The sequence below is a fragment of the Amblyomma mixtum genome, chromosome 3 (genome assembly GCF_055824585.1).
Source record: "Amblyomma mixtum isolate Tamu chromosome 3, ASM5582458v1, whole genome shotgun sequence".
In the NCBI taxonomy this organism is placed as follows: Eukaryota; Metazoa; Arthropoda; class Arachnida; order Ixodida; family Ixodidae; genus Amblyomma; species Amblyomma mixtum.
The window spans coordinates 252,007,175-252,027,622 of NC_143014.1; the positions used below are offsets into that span (position 1 = coordinate 252,007,175).

Consider the following 20,448-nt stretch of genomic DNA (forward strand, 5'->3'; position numbering starts at 1 on the left):
CTTCACAGCAACAAGCCATCCGCCTGGCGCAAGAAGCCGCGAGGAATCAAGACCCCTTCGCCTGCTTCTAATCGCGGAGGTCCCAGCCCCCGTCACCAAGGCCTGCGTGCCGGAGACGGGGAGTAGGGGGCTTCCTTATCCGGCGGAAAATAAAGTTGATATCATCATCATCTCAAGAAAAGAAGAAACAGGCCAAGCCGTGTTCAGCCTAGATGGTGGAGGTTTCATTACTCAGTGCATAGTCCAAATAGACGGTTGTCGTGATCAAGATTGCTGTCTTGGTCTTGCCTCTAGACTACACAAAAGTAGCCCAGCGAGTTGATTGTGTTTTGTGCATAATCTAGTGAAAATACGCAATCATATCTCTCAGAAAGGGCATACTTGTAGTATTAACTTTGTTCCATAGAATGGCTGCAAAACCAGAACAGAGACCAGTTCGTCGCATTGTCATAACGTCAGACGAGGTTCCGATGATTACTTCTGACCAAGTGAAGGCTGGAATTGAAACATTCTTGGTTGAGAACAACATCTCAAGCAATTTTGCCGTAGACGAGGTCATCAAACTACATTGGGATGGAAGAGATATAAGCACGCTTCATTACCGGGATGCAGACAGTGATAGATCACTATCACCACACCCACCGCCGGATGTGCCTGTTCCTCAAAAAATCAAGCCTAACATCCTTCGATGCAACAAACAACTTACACCTACCACCAGTGCCAGTAACGAATCATCTGGCACTGCCACAGTCCTGACAGGTGGACAAACTGGTTCTGGTGCCACACCTTCGAAGCCCGACACACTTCCAGAACAGCTTAAGGTTTCCATTAGTGGGCCAACAATGCCATGTAGCTACAGGGCGATCAGAGTAAAATGTGTCACAGATAGTGACAAGGTCATCTTGGCGCCATTGGGACCAGCGCCAACCACTAAAGGCAGCATTTCAGCAGAAAAGCAGCTGTGTTTCATGCCACGTGCAATTTGGTACATTAATAAAACAGGTGAAGTCGTCGAGAAAGCCCTGAAAGCAGGACAACAGGTAGTACCTGTTGTGGCACCCGTTGTCACAAAGCCGGTACCTGTTCAAAAGTCAGCCACCTCCTTGACGTCTCCCGCTGTTCCTGGGGTTTCCTCAGGTTCGCTGAGGCAGACAACCACTAAGAGCTTCACTCTCCAACCACAACCTGTGAAGTCCATGCCGACCGTGGCAGAGATTTCCTGTGTGCCTGTGACAGTTTCGCGCGTGGTGCATGTGAACCCAGAGTCCCGTGACCTGAAGCCTCGGGGTTCGTATGCCAGTTTCCACAACGCTTGAGGGGCTCGGTCAAAATGCCCCAACTTCTCCGCAAAGGCCGCTGTACCCTGCCGCGTGTGATGACGACACGGCGAGGATCTTGGAACCCGAAGTGCTCCTCGAGGTGTCCAACAAGGTCATCCAAGTCCAGCCGCTTAAGAAAACGGGGTTTGACACCTCTTCCTCTTCTCCTTCCACTTCAAGCTGCTGCAGCGAGGATTGGGTCCCCACAACCCAGGTGCGCGGGAAGACGAAACAAAGCCGCAAGCGAACTTCACAAAGGGCGTCCGTTCAGCGGGAGTACAGATCACGCAAGCGCCGGCGACAGGGAAAGAAACAAAATCCTGCACCACCCCCAGATACCAAGTCTTGGAAGACTTCGAATGACGAAGTGAATGTTGACATTCTCTCCTCAAACTGCATTGATATACCTTGTGTTGTGAGCATGTACCACCTGAATGACCGCCTCATGACGAAGGGCTTTGTGAACCTGGCCTCCGTAAAACACAAGGAACTCTTTGCATTGGCACGAACGCCGGAGGTAATGTTGGCGCAACAAAAAAAAACAAAAAGACGCAGCCCGTCGACGCAGCCGCCACTACACGGCGACACTGTAAAGCAGCCGACAGCGCCACCCCACAACAAGCCCGGCGCCTGGGTCAACGCCGTGAAATATGGAAAGCAGGTGAGCGGTACGGACAGGGCTGCCTCCTCCTCCCCTCCCACCTGCCCCCCTGCGGCATGCAGTGCCGAGCAAATCAAAATAGCAGCTCTTGAGGGCAAAATTGAGATGCTGCTCCAGAAAATTTCGCTCCTAGAATCGCAATCAAAACAGCTTATCGCTCCCCCCTCGCAACCCGCTACCGAGACAATGGAGAGTGAGCCCGCGGCATCGAACGCAGCACTGAACGCGGAAGCTGCACTTGTCCGTCTAGAGGCCCGCGTGAACGCCCGTTTCAATGCCATAGAAAGTGAAATTTCCGCAGCAGTCACCTCCGCAATCGCAAAAATTACCGAAATTGTACCCACAATCGTCGCACAGCACATCGCACAATCTTTGCGAGGCGTCCGACGAGTCGGCGGTCTAATCAAAGACATGTCTGGCCGCTATCCCAAAACCTCGCGTCGCGCCATGGAAACTTTAGCAGAAGACGATGAGGGCTCCTCGCTCTCTGGAATAGAGGATGGCCCCCTCACCGCGAGTATGGGCTCTGGAGAAGCGTCCCTACAGTCGCCCTCTCATTTAACTTACCATGGCGCACAGGCCTCAAATTAGGCGCTCTCCACATACCAATTCGGACACCCCCATCCAAATTACCCAGTGGAACTGCCGGGGATTCCGTTCCCGCGCCAAGCGGGCGAACCTCCGGCTCTTCCTGTCAACATTCGATTCACTTCCTGCGGTGGTTGCCCTACAGGAGCCAGGGAGCGGCGCAACTCTTACAAATTATGTTACGTTCCAGTAGGACCCCTCTACCTGTATCTGCGTGCACAAAAATTACACAGCCAACTTGGTTGATTTGGACCTCAGTATTGCATACTCCTATGTGATGGTCACTCTTCTTCAGCTTAAGAAAAAAAACGCACTCTTACATATACTTAACATCTATTCTTCACCCAAGATAAAAATGTTACTTTCGCAGCCCTCTACACTCGCGCCCTGAAAGCTGCGGGCAGGGACCCCCTGGTGATCGTGGGTGACTTCAACGCTCATTGCACACTCTGGGGGTACGTGCGTGAAGAGAAGCGCGGACGCAAGCTAGCGGAACTTGCGTCCACGCTGGGCCTGACCATTCACACCGACCCTGCACACCCAACGCGGGTGGGTAACTCCGTGACTCGGGACACGTGTCCGGACCTTACCTTCACCAAGAACATAAGACACGCAGAATGGACCAACACCGAGGAAACCCTCGGCAGTGACCACTGTATACTCAACACCAGCGTCAGAACCAAACCAGTTGCAAAGTCTCACGCCCAAGCCCTCCTGCCTGACTGGACAAAGTTCCGGCACACCTACACTAATTCGGCCCCTATTGCCGCCGCGGTGGCTAAGCGGTTATGGTGCTCGGCTGCTAACCCGAAAGACGCGGGTTCGATCCCGGCCGCGGCGGCTAGAATTTCTTTGGAGGAGAAATTCTAGAGGCCCGTGTACTGTGCGTTGTCAGTGCACGTTAAAGAACCCCAGGTGGTCGAAATTTCCGGAGCCCTCCACTACGGTGTCTCTCATAGCCTTAGTTGCTTTGGGACGTTAAACCCCAGAAACCAACCAACCAATTCGGCCCCTATTCACGAACAAGGCTACCACGCGTGGTCACAAGAATTGGTTACACATCTTCATTCGGTAGAACCTCAAGTTCAACTATTAGAGGCCACGCCGGAGGTGGACAACCACCTCATGCACCTCTGGGAGGCGCGGCACAGCCTCGTCCGCAGATGGCGCCGCCAAAAACATAATCGAAAACTCAAAATTCGCATCGCCGAGCTCACCCAGCGAGCGGCTGATTATGCGGCCCAGCTCGCCGACTCGAATTGGGTGGACCGCTGCAGTACGGCCGCTAGACAGATGTCTAGCCGCAGCACTTGGCGTCTCTTTCGAGCCTTGATCGCTCCGACTAAAACCAGAGCCGAGACACAAAAACATCTCCAACAGGCTATCCATAGCTTCAGCGGAGATACCTCAAAATTAGCATGCAAATTACGCGATCAATACCTCTGCATCCAACAGGGCCCCCGAGGGACAGCGTACTCGTATGCAGGTTCCGAGAACGCGGAACTGGATCAACCGTTCCGGCTCCACGACCTGAAGGCGGCCTTGAGTAAAATGAAACGAGGAACGGCGCAGGGAAGGGACAATCCGCTCGCCGTGGCAATCCGTGGCAATCGCGCTCGCCGCCGCCGATCAGGACTCGCGGGTCATCATTATCGACTCGCGAGGGGCCTGCAGGAACATCGAAAGGGGCTTTATTCCCTATTTGGCATACCGAATACTTCAGAACAGCAATTATCTCGGGGCTCCCGCGTCCCGCACAATAGTATGGACTCCCGTGCACACGGGTCTCGAGGGCAACGAAGCAGCCGACGCCGCTGCCCGCGCGCTCACTCTCCGGGCATCACCCTCGCCTCCCCCCGATGCGGACAACGACCCCAATCCGGCTTTTACCTTCAAGGAAATCATCCAATATTACCAATTCGGCCATGCAATCTTCCCTAAGCCCTGCAAGGGCCTCACGAAGGCGGATGAGCGCTTACTTCTTCGCCTTTATACTAAAACACTGCTGTGCCCGGCAGTCATCAAACATTTCGACCCTGCGTGCACAGGGGAGTGCCCGCACTGTAGGGAAAAGTCTTTGGACCTTTACCACATGGTGTGGGCATGCCAATCAACCCCGCACCTTCCCCCTATCCCCAACCCTACCCGGGAGGACTGGGAGGCGGCCCTGCTCAGCTGCTCTGACCTGGCGAGCCAAAAGGCCCTGGTCGGGCGCGCCCAAGCAGCAGCTACAGCCAATGGGCTCCTGTAATGAGCAGCCCACCTACCGTTTGTTAGGGACTGACCCTTAAGGACCGATCCCCTCACTCCCTGTACATATTTTATACATAAAGTTTTCAGTCAGTCGCTCGGAGAGCCCGCGAGCGGTGTCGTTGCCGAAAGCTCCCAACATAAGCAGGCATGCTTTGTCGCTGCTCGAGTATAGCTGGCAGTCTTTCTGATGACGATCGGTGCGGCGCGCCGGCCAAGTTTTCGCACATATGTGTCTCCTGCTTGCTGCTCGAACGGCATGGACCCGGAGCTCGAAGCGCGGCTGCGTGCAGCCACCGCTGAGATGGGCTTCGAGTCTTTCAGTACACGCCATACCGAGACCCACAAGGCAACGACAGCAGCGACTCATCGGCGCAGCTAGGAAACTCGCAAGGGCGGGCGAAAAGATTTGACGAGAACATGTGCTTTTGTAAGCAGACGGATTTTCTTCTCCACCGGAAGTACTACATTAATTTCAAGAAATGCGCTGGATTCTTACCTCTGTATACGTGTGTTTTAAAAAATAGTAAGCAATCAATAAAATAGTATTTCAAGGAGCATCAGTGCTCAGTTTCAAATGAATTATTGCAAAAATTGCGCGTGACGTCATTGGGCAGAGCCAATGATAAGGGTCGCCCAGTCCATGGCCAAGGCTGCCCAGTTTACGTCATGTGGTAGGGGCGGCTAAAAACGCGCGGTGAGGTGTCGCCCTAATCGGCTGTGAGCGGCAAGTTTGAAAAATTGTTTGTAAATTATTGATTCCACGCGCAGCTTTCTGAATCAGATTAGAATACTCGCTGAGACTACCTCTGCAGAGTTGTTCCAATAAAATATGATTGAAGAAACCATTTCAGAGTCCCTTTAGGAGTCAGTATAGTTAACTACGCTCTCAGCATACTTGCGGATGAACGAAAAAAACTTTGCAATGAACGCATTTCGATGACGAGCTTGGAAGGATCGCAGGGCCGCGTCCTCGCTGCTGTTCCATCCATTCATGCAGTCCCACCAAGTAAAACACGAAGTAGCCTAAAATTATTCAGTGTCGGCTGCATTTTCGATCCTCCTGCGCTTTGCCGAACTTAACAATGCCCATATACAGGCCGCGGCACCGAACTATCGCGTAACACCGGCATTACCGCCGCCGCAACTTGGCGACCAGACAAGACCCCATCGCCTGGTGCCATCTGTCCGCATTCGAGAGAAGCGCAAGGAAGAGCGAACACAGTCTGGTCGCGCCGCCGGGCGCAGTGTCAGCACCTAAATATATTCTTACACCGTGCTCGTGGGCGGACTGGCCAGCATATTATAGGGTGGGCCCTGCTCATATAAGAACTAATCCCGACAACACGCGCCCCGTTAGATAGCACTGACATGCAGTTCTTTCACCGTTCCCGTGGTCTCCTTTTTTGCTAACGCCTGTACAGGACCCTCAGATATGAAAGTAAACAAAGTTTGAGCATTCCATTATTTGTTACTCCGTAATAATGGGCGACAAACAAATTCTAGGTTTCGTAACTTGTTTTGCTCTTGTTTTAAATGTGCAAGAGTAATTTTGAACTTTGGTGGAGAAATAATGAAATGATACGACTTTCTCTCCGTGCTGGATATCCCGTTCATATTGGAGGGACCTGTGAAAATTGCCAGCAGCTCAAGTTTTCTCCGCGCTGTGTTTGTCCATTACAGCGACCCCTTTTATCCTGCCCGTCCTTTTGATCGCTTCGGTATCGTATTGTATGGACCGCTTCCCTTCATTGCCGCCGGCAGTCGCTTAATAATTGTGGCTGTTGACGACCTGAGTGGTTATGCCTAACAGTTATGTCGAAGCCGCAGTGCTGCCGGCAGCCGCGGCCTATTACGCGGCGTCGCGCATTCTGCAACACCTGGTATTCCGTTACGGCGAGCCAGCGGAACTTCTCAGCCGCAGAGGGCGAGTGTTCTTTGTCTGAAGTAATCGAAGCGCCCCTCATCAAATACAGATTGTCCGCCGCACCACTACTGCTTACCGCCTGCACACTAACTTGTACCACTGAGCGCTTCAGCCGTACACACTCAGTATACATCGCCTGCGACCACGCTATAACCAAGTCCTCACATTTTTTACACTAAGGAATTCTCCCTTTTCTTCCACCCACCGGGACGCCATCCTTCCACACTGCAGCAGTCGGAATGCTACGCCAGAGCGCGAAACTGTGCCAGACTGCGCGTGAGAAACTTGCGTCTGCTTGCGTCAAGACAGTCAAAACGGATTTGGCAATTTTCGAACGCTGCTGCTTGGTTTGGAATGGATTCACCCGAAGAACGTCGCCAAAAAGGCGTGAAAGCGTTATGCGACGAGATAAAAAACGATATAAATGCGGACATCGTCGACAAGATCGACATACTGATGAAACTATGGCTTGAAATGGGAATCAAAAGTGAGGCCATCCGGAGCAGGCTTCTGAAAACGAAGTCTCACGTCCTGCATCTTCTAAATGATATGTATGATGGAGAAATAGACATGAAGAGGAGGATTTTCGAAAATATACAGAAATGCACTGCTGATGCACTGACACTGGCAGAGCAACTAGACAAGGATTGTAAACTGCCGCCCGAAGAGATGCCCATTTTGGATAGGGAAATCGAAATTAGAGATCTTGTGGCGGACCTCCGACAACAGAAAGAGTCACGAAGAAGAGAGACTCGCAAATTGAGAGAAGAGGAGGAGGAGCTGTGCCGCAGGTTGGCGGAAAAACGCCACGTCCTGTCCTGTGGGGGTACCTCTCTGCTGTCGGAAGGGGACTTGCTCGAACTGAGCATCCGCGTGGCTGCGCTCAGGCAGGAAAAGGCCATCGAAACTACAAGCTCTCGGGAATACGCCGAGAGATAGTCTCAAAATTGGATCTTCTGGGCGTGTCTGCTGAAGAAGGCTTGGAACGGCAGATCGTCGACAGTGCGGACGACTTCGTGCTGTCTGACGAAAACATGGAGTTCCTGGAAGCATATCTGCAGCGGGTGAAGATCCTCGAAGCGGACCGTATCAATGAGCACGCCGCACTCACGGAGCGGGTAGCCTTGTTTTGGGAGAGGCTCGACATACCGCAGCATGAGCAGGAGCAATTCAAGCGCTCGCATACCGGCATCACTCTCGGCACCATATCAGCGCTGAAGCAGCAGCTTGAAGTGTACGAGAGGATGAAGAAGGAGCGCGTCAAGGAGTTCATCGAACGCACGAAAGATGACCTTCTCACCTTCGCACAGTACACGGGGCTCGAATTTCTCCACCAAAGAAATTCAGCCGCCGCGGCCGGGATCGAACCCGCGTCTTTCGGGCCAGCAGCCGAGCACCATAGCCACTGAGCCACCGCGGCGGCTGTGTGTGTGTGTGTGTGTGTGTGTGCGCGCGTGCGTGCGTGCGTGCGTGCGTGCGTGCGTGTGTGTGTGTGTGTGCGTGCGTGCGCGTGCGTGCGTGCGTGTGTGTGTGTGCGCGCGCGTGCGTGCGTGCGTGTGTGTGTGTGCGTGCGTGTGTGTGCGTGTTGCGTGTGTGTGTGTGTGCGCGCGTGCGTTCGTGCGTGCACGAGTCAATTGTCCCGTATGATCACATGAATACGTGCGCAAGTTCATACTTACGCCTAAATTTTTTGTGTTAATGGATAGGCAGTCTACTGAAGAACTCAAACGCATATCCCGAGAGCCTGCAAGAAGGCTCGGTGCACTTCAATGGCAACATGTCTAGCTACAGCTTCAATTTATATACTTTACAGAAAGAAACGAACAGGCACAAAAATAGTTACACTTTCCTTATCAGAACAACGCAATCAGTGACCATGGTGGCCGTGGTGTGAGTGTGAATCACGGCTGCCATAGAAACCGCTTTCATTATTTTTATAAGACAAATCGTGAGGTCCCTCCAAGCGGCAGCGTTGCCTGAGGGAGTGATGTTATCGGGGTAACGTTGAACGAATATTACTCCACTCTGTTCCGGCCGAGTACCCCGCCAGATTCCGTACCACCCGAAGCCCTAGGCGCTGTGTCTCGTCCCTTCTCTCCCTGTGGCGTCCTGCGACTGCGCTCCCGCACTACCAATCATATCTGATCAACGTGCCTATCAGTTCATGTTGTTAATGAACTACCGGAGGTTCCTCAAGAGATTATGGTGGCAACCAACTTCTCAATAACTGCAGACGAAATAAAACACATCATAGCAAAGCTCCCTAACAATAAATCACTCAGCCCAGACGATACAACTGCCCAATTGTATCAATGCTTTACAAAAGAACTTTACCAAATCGTCCCCGAAGTTTTTCAGGGTGTGAGAAAACGAAAACTTCTGTCCTCATCCATGCGTCGCGGGAATATAGTTCTGATTTCTAACAAGGCAGAACAGCGCAAACTACACAAGGACAAGGAAGTAGACGAGACACACACAGCGCTCACTTACAACTGAAGGTTTATTTTTCCAGACACTTCGGTAAATATACAGCAGCATCAGTTGTAAACGTTCAGTTTTAAGTCAGCGCTGTATGTGTCTCGTATACTTTCTGAGTTGAGTTGAAACTGGCAAAATTCTATGGTGCCTGGCTGGGAGGATGGAGCGAGAAGTTCCGTCAACTCTTCGGACTAGAGTGGAGGGATAGAACTGAAAGGTACCTGGGCGTCAATCTCGACAATGGAGCAGCGATCAGGAACATTCGCCAGCCTGAAGTACCTGCCGCTGAAAGAAAGCTTGAACCTTGCCGACAGAGTCACACTGCCATGTTCAAGAGAGTCTATGTCTGTAATACGGCTGTTAACCCGGTGGTTTTGTGCCTAGCCAGGGTGGCCACTATCGACAAGAGCTCCGTGGTTAAGCTTATGGCAAGTTTTCATATGGCGCGCAAAGGCTAAGCCCACGCGGCGGACTACCTTCTTTTGGAGTACTGAGGCAGGTGGACTGGGCCTCCTGAACATCGAACTTAAGGTTAACAGCTGGCCCCGTGGCCAGCCACAACACAGCCAATGTCCTGCGTCCTCACAGCCACGGCATTTTACAAATAAATTTCAGAGGTGACGGCGCAGCTGCAAGCGCTTTTTTTCTTGGGAATATCTGCTCTCAGTGAAAGCCGATAAACTAGACTGAAACTTATTGACGCAGATTCTTCAGGCGACAATATAATGACCACCCTGAACAAGGGTAGGCAAGAGCGATGTCTTGGGGCGCGTCAGGAGGGTCCCTGTGCCAAAGGGCTTCAAGGATTGCTTCTTTTGCTTCCACACCTGTGTTCTGCCCGTGAAAGTGCGTCAGGGAAACCGGGGTATGCTTCCTACTAAGGACCGCAAACTGCAATCGGCGACCAGCGCAAGGCGACCACGGCGCGAGTGCAAGCAGTAGGCAAAAGGGGCCACAAATGGGCTGTACCGCGCAAAGAGGATTAAGACGACGAAACGAATCACTGACCCTTCATCGCAACGGTGGCAGGCAGGGGAAGCCCAACACTTCAATGAGTGTTAAACGGCGCTCACCTTCTAGTACGAAATGCGCAGTTTTTTCGGCTTGCCCTGGGGCAGGGGTTCTCAAACTGGGTTCCGCGGAACACAGGGGTTCCGCGGGCTGTCTTCTTGTGTTCCGCGAGAACCCTCACCGGCCCTGGCCCAGCAGCTGACATGAGACTGGCTCTGAGTGCTACTGAGCCACGCGTTGACTTGGTCTTAAAAGGGAAGCAGTATCACCCATCACATTAGTATTTGTATTAATCTGTGCAATAAACATTTAACTTTTGCAACTCTCTCTTTGCAAAAATGCACTCGACAACATTGCTGGTAAGTGAAAGCAGAGGGGGGGGGGGGGGGTCCCTGGAACTTATTGAAGGCTTTTGGGGTTCCTCCAAGCAAAAAAGTTTGAGAACCCCTACCCTGGGGTATCAGCTGACAGATTTTCCGTGCCTCGACGTCCCTGTAAAAGCTCCAGTACTCGTAAGCTGTGCTGGTGCTCAGACTGCATGCCCTTTGGGGGGCGCATGTAGATATCACTATGCGTAAACAGCAGGGCTACTTGGTGCTTTGAAACACTAGTTCTTATCTTTCCGGGGCACATAGAACCTACGGACAGAGGGAGAGTAGACACACGCTGGAAAGATCAGACATAGGGTGGCGTGCAGATGCGGTGGAGTGCTCTCGCAGCCCACAAACAGCGGGGTGGGACTTTGAGGATAAGACGCAGTGGACGGGGAGTGCGCTGGAGGCGACTGGCTCTGGTCTGCCAGCGAGAGGAGCTGGGGCGGGGTGCAGCGCTGCCAGCCTCTTCAAGAGGCGATAGTACAGACGGTTATGATGCCGCTGAAGTTCGCACCGTGGGCCGCATCCCTGCCCATAGCAACTGCTTACCTCCAACTGGTCCTTTGCCCCTTTACTTTGTTGCGCTGTTCCCAGGCCAGAGTGTACACTTTCTCTGCTCCTTTTACCCGTACTCCAGTTCTATATTTCTTTAGCACGTTCATTTCCCTTTCTGTCTCTCCCTGGTTATCCCAGGTGATGTTAACATGGTGTTCACTCCGTGCTCTCTGCTCAGTGGAGTGGCACCCGTGTACGTAGGTATGCAAATAAAGTTGTTATCTGACCGAGGAAAAAAAGGCGGCCCTGATGTACTTCACCTTTTATTTATTGTGGATAGTGTATAGACCTGTAGGATGGTGGTTGAAATTCTGGCGGGAGATTTCTTTTTTACTTTTTTTACTTTTTACCGTCCTAAATTGTATGAGAGCTATCAAATAGTTGAAATTTCTCTTCTTCCCCAGTAATCACGTATATATGAGACACTTATGACACATACATTGCAATATAACATAGGATGGTTCACATAACTAGAACCAAGGATTAAGAAAAAGTGGCGCACTGGAGATGGACGAAGCCAACGACGTACTGTTTTCCGTTATGTGCCGCTACTCACAGTATTGGTTAAATTCTGGTTAGTTAGTTAAACAGCGTAGATTATTCCCCCCCCCCCCAATTTAACACTCACTTTAGGGCCACGCGTGTTTCGTTAAGTTGTAGAGGCTGTTACCAAAAAACCTATCCAGCTATGTGTTGCAACGTATCTTCTACGCGGTCCTTTTTTTTCAGCATTTAAAGATAGCGTGCCAAACATGAAAAAAAAAAAACTTGTGATGGCGTTCTTGCGTTACATTATTGTATAGCACTACCAAGCGCGGCCTGAGTGCACGCTCACCGTGTCGAAGTGAGCGGCCGACGCCGCTCTCAACACTGTCTCGGAAGTGCGTCGGTACATTCTTCCTGAACGTGGAAAGCGTGCGCAGTGATCTGCGATCAATGATAAGCGAGCCATCGACAGCCAATTCAAAACGATCTTGTAATGAGTCATCGCATAGGCAAAACAAAAAAGGAAGAGAAAGCAGTGAAGTCGTCGTATTTCAGGGTAGCCGCCGTTTATTTTATCACTTTGTGGCCCGTCCAGCTGAGCGGCGGCAACTCACCTGGGCACGGTCAGCGCGCACGTTTAGTTCAAGGTTTTGAGCGCTGGAGGGAGGCAGCGCGTGAGCGTAGTTGTTTCGCAGGCTTCGTTTAAAATGCGGAAAAAGGAAACATGTAGACGCTACGTTGCTGAAAAAAAAATGGATCGGTTCTTTCATGCCCCCTCTACAACTTGGCCGCCGCGGTGGCTCAGTGGCTATGGTGCTCGGCTGCTGACCCAAAAGACGCGGGTTCGATCCCGGCCGCGGCGGCTGGAATTTCTTTGGCGGAGAAATTCTAGAGGCCCGTGTACTGTGCGATGTCAGTGCACGTTAAAGAACCCCAGTTGGTCGAAATTTCCGGAGCCCTTCCACTACGGCGTCTCTCATAGCCTTAGTCGCTTTGGGACGTTAAACCTCATAAACCAAACCAAACCAACCCTCTACAACTTGACGAAATGCGTGTGACCGCAAAGCGAATATTAAAAAAATTTGCACACAGGTCTGACCACGTACAAAGAGTACCCTTGGGCCGCCTGGGCGTGTGGCGAATCAGCTTTTCTTATTTTCAAACTTCGCATTTGTATTGAAGACCTGCACACATTGTCAAGAGGACTCGATGTTGAACTTCTTACGCTGTTCGCATCTGAGGGTGCAGGGAAACAATTATTCCGATACAGATCGGCACAAGCTTGCTCCTATCCACGAGGTCATTGAACTCCCAAAAGAATTTTGCAAGAAGTTAAAAGGTGGGGTGAGGCTTTGTTTTATCAAAAAACTCCATTTCGAGATTTTGCCGTCGTCCGATAGAGAATTCCTTTATCTTTCAGAAAATATATTACACTTGGGTATTAGTGATTTCAGAATATTTTTTGTCCTTTTTCTTCTCCACGTCGACCGGAAAAGTGGGTGCACGTCGATGTGGTCTGTTCGTTTCGGATACTTACAAAAATTGAATTCTCTGAAGCTTTTAATTAAACTCAGGCTTTGGTTTCCGAAAGCTTTTGAATTTGGCCTTCTTCATAGTACACTTTTTCACACACAAGGGCTTCTCCTGTAGCTCTTCTGTTCAGGAAAGTTTTGATGAATAAAACGGTCTTCAGAGACTTTACTGGCGTTTTTCTCAAACAACATTTTTAGAAATTTGTGTACTTGTGTAATTTGTACTTGTGTAGATTTGTGTAAGTCAAAAGCAAGCCAGAATTTTCAGAGATGTTACTTAATGAATTTTAAATAACTGGCGCTAGAATGATTAGCCTAAGTGCATTTGTATTTTTATGACTAAAAAGACATTCATAACATGCAACTGTATTGCATTGACAAAGATAAAAAAAAACATAATTCTAGTTTTTGTTGCAAGCGCATAACATAAGTTCTTGTGTAAAGCATTTGTTGCTACTTTCATGCATAATTGCAACACTGAGTGGATAGCAGATTTTCATAAAAAAAGTACATTAGTGGGAAAAAAAATAACTACTTTTGAGCTGCAATCTAACCTGCTTCTACAAGAATCCTTGCATATTTTATACACATCGCTTTTAACTATAGCTGCTGTACAGCCAACTTTTGAAACTCATTTTCAAAGCCTCGCACCACATTAATGGGCTGCATACTATAGCGAAGGGTTTTAAGAGGCGAGCAATGCACTCCCAACCAAGCTAGCCAGACTGCACAGCTCATGGATACAGGCGCCAAGCTCGCACGAAAGATGAGTCGCCAGAATTTCTGCGAACGGCTAGCAACGCGCGTAAAACCATCTAGGGGAGCAAGGCACGGGCAACATGCATGAGCGAGAAAGGGGGGTGATATGCGTCACGGCGCCGTCGCAGCGTTGGTTGCGTCGCGTCGTTGGGTTGGACGGGGAAATTCCAACCGCACCTAGGGAACAACGAATCATGCCGGAGTACCGCTGTGTCTCGCCGCGCTGGTGCGCTGTTATTCGCCGTTTGTTCCTCTCAAATCATCGTCCTTCGAGACTGTGCTTGTCGCAGTCGGTGAACGAGTGTCCCGCGCATCATCTGATGCAACATTTTTTTGTTCTTTCTGAGCAGACCTTCTCACTACGAGCGAACGAAGCGATCTGGCGTTAGGCCTATTTCAGGCCGAGTGAAAGCGGTGGAGTGTGTGTGTGTGTGCGGTGCCGCTGAGTGAGTGGGGGATCAACTCGAAGAAACGAAGCGGAAAGTGTGCCCCGGTGCGTTACCTGCATCTCCGGTGAGGACGCAAGAGCTGCCCCCTCCAGGCAAGTAAATTCAATGCGATGCAAGAACTTTTCAAGTAATCTCGGCCCACTAGAGAAAGTGGACCGTATGCAGGTCAGTCCTCGCGCATTCACAGAATGCGGATGGTAGTTTCCGCCGGCCTGTGCTCGGCGGCCCAGTGTTTCGAATTATTCTGTGGGTGCCTGTACACCTTCATTCAGAAGTAGGTATACAGGCGTCAGCAAAAGCGGAGCGACCACGGGCACAGTGACAGGACTGCTTGGCAGTGCTTATGACGGCACGCCAGTTGTACAGATATGCGCAGGTAATATGCAGTTCACCGGCCTGTTTACTGGCGCATTTCCGTAGCACATGGCGTTTTGTAGAGAAAGACGCATGAGGCCGCTCTTCGTTGTCTGTTCGATCGAGTTAACCCGCGCGACCCGCTTTATCGAGGAATCTCGATTGCAAGGCGCTCGCGGCACATCCTTGCGCGTTCTGCATGCTGTCTATAGCAACTTGCGACTTCCACACGACGGTGGTTGTTTCCGCATAGCCTAGATGCACAGTGAAGTCTGCATTAGCTATTCTCACTGATTGTGTAGTTCGCCTATTGCATGCATGTACAGAGGGCAAAATGCATGTCTAGAACGGCCGAACTGCGTGCTCCCGGCCGCTCAGAGCTACGTGCGCGACGCCTAGCGATATAACGCCTGGTTCGAGATGACGGAGTGTGGGCATGCGTGGCCAAACTGATAGCGCGGCCTGTCTTTTCGGGGCTCGCAGGCGGCCGCGTCTTCACCTCCTGCTTTTGTCGTTAGTAGCGCTGATTTGCGCTACCGTCTGCGAAATGACATACGCGGCAGGGCGCACACCACTGACTTCTTTTCTTTTTACTTTCTTTTTGTGCGACGACAGCCACCTCACCTGAGGCCCCAGTATGCTTTCATAATCACATGCCTAATTTGGCATTTGCCGAAGAACGCCAAAATTCCAAACCTCGCTCCCTTATCTAAGGCTCGTAGCCGCGATGACGATGCAGTACACCGGCGCGTATGTGATGCGGTGAATTGCTCCTCGCCAGAGCTTTGCAAGCGCACAAAAAGACTGTAAAAAAAAAATTCAGTGGTGTGCGCCCGGCCGCGTATGTCATTTCGCAGACGGTAGCGCAAATCAGCGCTACTAACGACAAAAGCAGGAGAGGAAGACGCGGCCGCCTGCGAGCCCCGAAAAGACAGGCCGCGCTATCAGTTTGGCCACGCATGCCCACACTCCGTCGTCTCGAACCAGGCGTTATATCGCTAGGCGTCGCGCACGTAGCTCTGAGCGGCCGGAAGAACGCAGTTCGGCCGTTCTAGACATGCATTTTGCCCTCTGTACTACAGTCGTGGACAAAATTTTGCGAGATGCTGGAGCAGCGTTTTGAAGCTGCCTCTGCGCCACTAGGCGGCATAGTGGCCGCGTCAAGGCTGCGATGGACGATGACTGCGCGCATGCGAGTCCTATATTCGCCCGCTTACCTGTCTGACAGCCGCCATGTGGCCGCCGTACTCGGCGCGCGTCCCGGCGACTGCAATGACGTCCGCGTTCACGGCGCCCGTTGCATTTATGCTCTTTTTTTAAGGAGCGAAATAGAGTGCTCTCTTTCATTGTCTTACTCTAATCATTTGTAACTTCTTGCCTGGGAATGAGGCCGGGTTTTTGTAAACGGTCCGCTGTATCAAAACCGCTTCTCGAGTAAGGGATTCAATCCGTGCCCCTCAACGGCGAACTTTACCGTGCAGCGTAACCACATCGTAACTGTCGTGCCGCCGGAAAGTGTAAAGAATCGACAGAATTCTTAGGCAACAAATTTATTGCCACAAAAGAAAAAAGTAGACAAACAAAAACGCAGCCCTGGCGTCCATCGCAGAAACCACTTTCGCCGTCAGCAGCAATCACGCTTGCGAAACGCCGCAGCGAGTCACATTTTCACAAAAGGACAGACCATCTGTAAAGCACGAAGCCTTTCCTACTGTCTCAATGGCCGCCTATAAGCTATCCGCGTTGGCCTTCTCAAAGTGCGACATCAGTCGGTCAGCTTTTATCAAGCCCGCACATTTTCTACGGTGCCCGTCTGCCCCTTCGCTGAGCGTGCTAGCTGCCGCACGACGCGACATCCAGGCACAGCGCTCACTCTCCGCGAATTGTGCGCAGGACTTCTGTCCCGCTGAAATGGGCAGCGTTTATCCCAGAATGGTCCTCCAAGGACGTAGGGCACGAGACATCCTCAATATTGTCCACGCAACACTCCGAGGCAAACGGTCCGTCCACTGTAACCAGAGGTCTGAGCCGTCTCCTTGACATGCGGACCAGACAGCCGCACAGCAGCGACCATTGGCAATCACGCTTTGCATGTTTCCGCTCAGCACTTGCTTCCACTACTGATCTGTCAATTTTTGAGCAGCCCATTGAGGCCGAAATATTCGATACAGAATTTATAAGAGGTAGATGACCGGGCATTTTGCAGTTTTCCGTCGCCGACGTGATTATGCTCACACGTGCTCAAACTAATCTGTTCGTAGAAAAGTTAGAGAGCGCTCGTGTCCTGTCTTCACCTTACCTGTGTCTTGTATTTCGCGCTACGTTTTTCGAAGATGCAATTGCTCCGACTAGCCCAGTTTAGCTTACTTGACCAGTTTTAAACGGCATCTAATATTTCTGCGTTGTCATCGATGTACCTCAATTTATGAATGATTAGTGGTATCCAGCAAAACCTATATATATAATCTAATCCAGAATTTTTTTCCCTTGCAAAGATGCCTCCGATGGTGCCGGTCGAGAAACGGCGACTGATCGCTCGATTGTTCGTAGAAGGGAATCCCCAGAACGAAATAGCCCGTCAGACTGGTCGGTCCAAATCCGCCGTAGCCCGTGCCATTTGTATTTTTTTGGAATTAAGGAAGCCTTGCCGACGCCAAGCGCCCAGGTCGTCCTAGGGCCACACGATAGGATGATGACTTCCTGTTCATAGCCGCGGCTGTGGCGGACCCGTTCATGAGTGCCAAAAAAATCCTAGGGACCTTGCATTGAGAGTATTTTCGAAGACCATCAGATGACGGGGGAAAGATAATGGCCTGAGATTTTGCGGGTCGCCAGAAGCTTGATCTACGGAGAAACAGCGCCATGAACGTCTCGAATTTGCTAAAGCTTTCCAAGACTGGACCGTCGACGATTGGGCCGAAGTCATGTTCGAGGACGAGTCCACATTTTTTATCCGTTGGTGTCGGAAGTTCTGAGTTTGGCGACCAGAAAATTTTTTTTCGTTGTAATGTAATATAGATCGTTTAGGTGTGATTGAGTTTTTGGTGCTTAACGTCCCGAAGCGCCTCAGGCTATGAGGGACGCCGTAGTGGGGAGCTCCCGAAAAATTTGGAGCACCTGGGGATCTTTAATGTACATCGCACGGCACACGGGACTCTTGTACCAGTCCGCCTCCATCGAAATTCTGCCGCCGCGGCCGGAATGGAGCGCGCTGATCTTTTTGTACGAATATGAGCAGGGGTCCAGTTAGCAGAGGAAGGTATCCTCCCGGCCCCTAAAGGGTAAATATTACATAGGAAGTCATAGTGGCTACCACTTATTTTGCATGCCATATTGAAGACATGGTTGTAGAACCACCCCCTGCAAGAGTGACTTCAATCTGCTCAGCCTGCCTAGGGGTGAAGCTACAAGTTCTTTAAAATTAACTGCTCTATATAACTATGGTTTCTTAAAGGCATGGTTAATACAATTCAGAGCCGTTTAACACTAGGGCTAAAGTACTCTTCACTGAAAACATCTTTTGATCCTAAAGGAATTGTCGCAGCTGTGTTTAACTATGGCGCGGAGCCATTTTGTTCACCTGCTCAGGCATGTCGCACCATACATGCAAAGTGTGTTTCCCAGCGGTCGCTGCTCTGTGGCTGTCTGGGGCGTCATGACAACGAATGGCCCCGGACGACTACTGAGGATCGACGGCCTCTTGGCCTCGAATTCTTATGTGGACATTATTGACAACGTGTTCCTGCCCTACATTCTTGACGGGCCTTTCACAGATGAATGCTATTTGTTGCAGCAGGACAGGAGTCCTGTGCACACATCGCGAAGAGTGAGTGCTGTGCTCGAAGCACGTGGTGTGCGACGGCTACCGTGGCCACCGAAGGGGGCAGACATGAACCCCTTGGCGAACGTGTGGGTCATTATGAAAGCCAAACACACGAGGTCCCACATTGGGAATGCCAACGCGGATGTTTTGTGGGCAGCCATCAAGACCGAGTGGGACAGGCTTCGCGATGACACAGATGTCACCCTTTCCCTCTGTGAGTGTATGCCGCGCCGTTTGCCAAGCGTGGTTGCTGCTAACTGAGGATTCTCCAAGTATTAAAAACAGTCCAGGCGGCACTGGAAAAGACCACTTTCTGTTTTTTGTGCTTGTTTCACTGGAATAAATTTGTTGCCTAAGAATTCCTTCGTTTCTTTACACTTCACGGCGGCACAATATTTATGAAGAGGTTACTGTGCGCGCTCGCTGTTGAGGGGCATCAAGAAGTGGTTTTGGCAAGCAGTAGCACAAACCCGTCATCCACCGTAGGCGAGAAGTTACAAATGATTAGCGAAACAATACAGCGCTTCATTTGTCTCTAAAAAAGCGTTGTAAACGCGACGGCTGCCGTGTACGTACGCCGCCATCGCAGTATCCGGGACACGCGCCGAGTATACAGGATGTCCCAGCTAACTTGGACCAAGATTTATAAAAAAATCTAAGCGTTCTTGAGAACTGAAATCGCGTGGATGTTATTGAGGTTTATCTAAAGTTACAGTACCATTTTTTCGCTCCTCCTATTTGAATAATTAGTCGAGATAAATAAATTAACTTTTTAAATATAGCTTGAAACGTTCAGGCGTCAATAGGAAGGTTGTGGAGCTCCGCAAATATCGTCCAACCCAGGTACTTCCAGCGAGATAGACTTAGCGTGGCCGTTTTTATTCGGGAAAAACGAAAGCCCGCGGAGTTTAAAAAAAACCACGTGACAGCGCGCTCCGTGCGCCCGGATGCGCCGCGATTACAGCGCTCTCATCCGTGCTTTGTAAGAAGCATCACCCGCTTCGGCCCTTTCGTGCTGCCCAAGACAGGGCTTCACGATGTGCTTGGTTCCAAGATAAGCGCCGGTGGGTACGGGCGGCAATGGAATGAAAGCGCGGCTCCTGTTTTTCAGCGTAATTCACAAGACGTTATCAGGCTTGTTATATGCGTGTTTGCTTGTTGGGATCTTGCTCCCAAATTCAAACTCTTGAGATTGTCATCGTTCTTCCGCATGCATTCTGTTAACGTGAGTGTGCAGTTATTGCCCTCAGAAACGGAAGCCGCGCTTCCTTTCAACTCCCGCCCGAACCCACTGGCGCTTATCTTGGAACCAAGCACATCGCGAAGCCCTGTCTTGGGCAGCACGAAAGAGCCGAAGCGGGTGATGTTTCTTACAAAGCACGGATAAGAGCGCTGTAATCGCGGCGCATCCGGGCGCACGGAGCGCTCTGTCACGTGGTATTTCTTAAACTCCGCGGGCTTTCGTTTTTCCCGAAAAACGGCCACGCTAAGTCTATCTCGTTGGAAGTGCCTGGGTTGGACGTTATTTGTGGAGCTCCACAACTTTCCTATTGACGCCTGAACGTTTCAAGCTATATTTAAAAAGTTAATTTATTTATCTCGACTAATTATTCAAATAGGAGAACCGAAAAAATGGTACTGTAACTTTAGATAAACCTCAACAACATCCACGCGATTTCATTTCTGAAGAACGCTTAGTTTTTTTATGAACCTTGGTCCAAGATAGTTGGGACACCCTGTATATGGCGGCCATATGGCTGCTGACGAGCGCGAGCAGCGAAAAACGGCCGACCGCGGCCAAGCTCGCAAAGAGCACCTTCTCAAGCCAATCGAGCTAGCAGACAGGCAAGGGGACCAACATAGGACGCGCATTCGCCTAGTG

At 50.9% G+C, this 20,448-nt stretch overlaps 1 pseudogene; it reads left to right on the top strand.

Annotated features, from left to right (window-relative positions):
* Positions 1-407: 407 nt before the first annotated feature.
* LOC149354345 (uncharacterized) lies at positions 408-18,827 on the top strand (annotated as a pseudogene).
* Positions 18,828-20,448: the final 1,621 nt, after the last annotated feature.